Here is a 3,644-nt window from a genome sequence, read left to right as displayed (position 1 = left end):
GTTGTCGTGTCCCTGTGGGTGTGACACCAGTGCCACCCCCGTGGATGTGACACCAGTGCCACCCCCGTGGGTGTGACACCAGTGCCATCCCTGTGTGTGTGACACCAGTGCCACCCCCGTGGGTGTGACACCAGTGCCATCCCTGTGTGTGTGACACCAGTGCCACCCCTGTGGATGTGACACTAGTGCCACCCCTGTGGATGTGACACCAGTGCCACCCCCGTGGATGTGACACTAGTGCCACCCCTGTGGATGTGACACCAGTGCCACCCCTGTGGGTGTGACACCAATGCCACCCCCGTGGGTGTGACACCACTGCCACCCCCGTGGGTGTGACACCAGTGCCACCCCTGTGAGGGTGCTCAGGATGCAGAGCAGGTGCCTTGAAATAATTTATTTTGAACAATGCAGCTTTTAAATGTTCCCTAAAATCCCGATTTGGACAGGTTTTCGGACAGGTTTTCCACTCCCTGTGATTCTCTTCTCCCTGGAAAAGGCTCTCTGTCTGCTGGGCTCAGGGAGAAGAACCGAACAATTCTAAGGTCTTGGCTTTTATTCCTTCTCCCAAATAAACAGCAACGATTCCAGCAGCGCCAAATTAGTGCCGAAATCTTCCTCCCAAACAGGCGGGTCAGACCCGGAGCCGAGGATTTCCCAGAATTCCCAGGCTGAGGAGATTCCAGCAGCTCCCATAGGGACATCCATGGGTGTCCCCAGCACCGCGGGGCTCCGGCAGCTCCGATCCCAAATCCCAAATCCCAGATCCCAAATCCCAGTTCCCAGATCCCAGATCCCAGATCCCAAAACCCAGATCCCAAAACCCAGAACCCAGATACCAGATCCCAAATCCCAAATCCCAAATCCCAAATCCCAAATCCCAGATACCAAATCCCAGATCCCAGATCCCAGATCCCAAATCCCAGTTCCCAGATCCCAAATCCCAGATCCCAGATCCCAGATCCAATATCCCAAAACCCAGAACCCAGATACCAGATCCCAAAGCCCAGATCCCAAATCCCAGTTCCCAGATACCAAATCCCAGATCCCAGATCCCAGATCCCAAATACCAGATCCCAGATCCCAGATCCCAAATCCCAGATCCCAGATCCCAGATCCAATATCCCAAAACCCAGAACCCAGATACCAGATCCCAAATCCCAAATCCCAGATACCAAATCCCAGATCCCAGATCCCAGATATCAAATCCCAGATCCCAGATCCCAAATCCCAGATCCCAGATCCCAGATCCCAAATCCCAGATCCCAGATCCCAAATCCCAAATCCCAAATCCCAAATCCCAGATCCCAGATCCCAGATCCCAGATCCCAGATCCCAGTGTGGAGCGCACCCACGGCTCCGGGATGAGCTCTTATAGCGCTGGCTGGAGGGGAGGAGTGTTTTTGGGAAGGAGGAGACCTCCGGGAGGCTCTGGGAGAGCCGGGAAGCAGCAGCAGGAGGAGGAGGAGGAGGGGCGAACCAGCCTTGATTGCTCGCTCCAGGCGTGTTGGCTCCGCGTGCATAAAAACAATAATTAAACCTAAGATGTGGGAGGATTATTAAAGGTTTTATGGCATCTAATCCTTTTTGAAACCTTTCTGTAGGCTGGAATCTGAGGCTGGAGCAATAAAAATGCAAACTACACCCAGATTCATTCCGGGCACCGTCATTTTCCCTCCCCAGCCCCTGCCCCCGGTGCTTGCGGGCTGTGGGAGCCGGGCGAGGCGTCACCTCGTGCTGCTGGGAGCAGGAGGCTCTGCATCCCGCTGGGATCCAAGGTTTGGGAGCCTCGGGCTCGCAGGGCTGGCGTCGCACCCGGCAGGACGTGGGACCACGCGTGTGACTGGAAATGGATCCATGGATGTCCCATCCCTCCTCCCAGCAGCGCCCCTCAGGTGCTCCCATCCCTCCACAAACAGAACTGAGCAATTCTGGTGCTCCCACGAGGCGGAGAGAAATAAATAAATAAATAAAAATTAGAAAAAAAATGCAGGCGCCTCTCGCGTTTCAGTGCCAGGAGGAATTTTTTTCCCCTTTTTTATTTTTTTTTCTTCCTTGTTTTTTTCTACCTCCCCTCCTTCAGGATGGCTTATCTCCATGAAATTAGTAATTGGCATTTCTTTCTGAAGCCGGGGAGAGCGCCAGCAGCCAGAAACACCCACGCCACACTCCGCTCTCTGAGCGAGGCCCCGCAGCCAAAGAAGCCAGGCTAATAAAAGTAATAACAAGGAATTAAACGGGAGGAAAAAAAAAAAGAGAGAGAGAAAAAAAAGAGGCAGAAAGCGCTGAAATCAGATTTAACTTTCCCTTTTGCTCCCCGGCGGTTTGGGGTGGGTAAGGCTGTGCCAGGGAGGGCGGGCGGGTTTCGGGCGCCCTTTGGGAGAGCAGGGGTGAGTCAGGGCGCCGGCTGCTCCCTGCTGCTCCTTCCTTCCCCAGCCCTGGGTGCAGACGCGGATTTACAAACCCCGTTTCATCTCCGCAGAGCCCCGAGGGTGGCAGCCGCAGCCGCAGCCTTCGCCACCATCGCCTCCTCCTCCTCCTTCCCCAAGCTCCCGGCTCGTCTGGCACGTCGGGGCGGCACCCGCAGCCAGAACAGGTTTGGGTTGATGGTTTCCAGCTGCTCATTACCGCTCCTTGGCTGCATTTGGGGTTTTTTCCATGCGTGCCAGCTCGTCCTGTGCGGTGCTTGCAGAGCCCTGGCAGGGCCTGAGGGGCTCCGGGAGAGCTGGAGAGGGGCTGGGGACAAGGGATGGAGGGACAGGACACAGGGAATGGCCTCAGACTGGCACAGGGAATGTTGGGAAGGAGTTCCTGTGAGGGTGGGCAGCCCTGGCACAGGTGCCAGAGCAGCTGTGGCTGCCCCTGGATCCCTGCAGTGCCCAAGGCCAGGCTGGACAGGGCTTGGAGCACCGGGGACAGTGGCAGTGTCCCTGCCATGGGATGCTCTCTAAGGTCCCTGCCATCCTGAGCCAGCCTGAGCAGGCCAAGCTGCTGCAATCCCGGGATCAGCCCATCCTGCTCGGCTCTGGCTCCTCTGGGTCCCCCAGCAGGGACACTGGGGCAGAATGGGGGGTGGACAAGGGGCTGGGGGCTCCGGGGCCGCTCCCGACCCTTCACGGGCTCCTGCCATGCCCCGGATCTGATCGGTGATTCACCAGATCGGTGATTCACGCTGCTCCCTGCACAGCTCCCGGGGCGGGTCATTCCCTGGAGAAACAGGAATTCCAGTGGGGATGGAGCACACTGGGGTTTCCAGTAACTCCCAGTACTGGGGTCCCAGTAACTCCCAGTGAGCGCTGCTGGTGCTGCAGGGATGGAGGAGGCTGAGCACTGGGAAGAAGCTGAAGATGTCCCATGCCCTGACCCCATACTGGCACCCCTTCCCATCCTTTCCCATCCCTCCCCTCCCTCCCGTCTCTCCCTCAGCCACACCGGGCACAGCGCTCCCACTGCAGGGCAGGGAGCATCCATGAGGATCCATCAGGAACTCGGGTTAGCGTGGCTGTCCTGGGTCACGAGCACACGCTGTTCCTGGAATTCTCTGAATCAGGGAGTGGCTGAACAGGTCTGGGTAGAGCCCGGGCTAAAATCCCTCTGGATCTGGGCACTGGCCCGGGCTAAAATCCCTCTGGATCTGGGCACTGGCC

The 3,644-nt window shown here is 57.5% G+C and overlaps 1 long non-coding RNA gene across 2 annotated transcripts; it reads left to right on the top strand.

Moving 5' to 3' along the window:
- The first annotated feature begins 272 nt into the window (after positions 1–272).
- LOC135281075 (uncharacterized) lies at positions 273–790 on the top strand. 2 transcript variants are annotated; one of them, XR_010347837.1, is made up of 3 exons: positions 273–378; positions 447–542; positions 627–790. It is a non-coding gene; the product is annotated as an uncharacterized LOC135281075 (long non-coding RNA). The 2 variants fall into 2 exon arrangements; XR_010347838.1 differs by having other exon boundaries at positions 297–378; positions 459–542.
- The last annotated feature ends 2,854 nt before the right edge of the window (positions 791–3,644 follow it).

Source organism: Passer domesticus, chromosome 14 (genome assembly GCF_036417665.1).
Source record: "Passer domesticus isolate bPasDom1 chromosome 14, bPasDom1.hap1, whole genome shotgun sequence".
Lineage (NCBI taxonomy): Eukaryota > Metazoa > Chordata > Aves > Passeriformes > Passeridae > Passer > Passer domesticus.
This window is presented reverse-complemented; position numbering and strand designations above follow the sequence as displayed.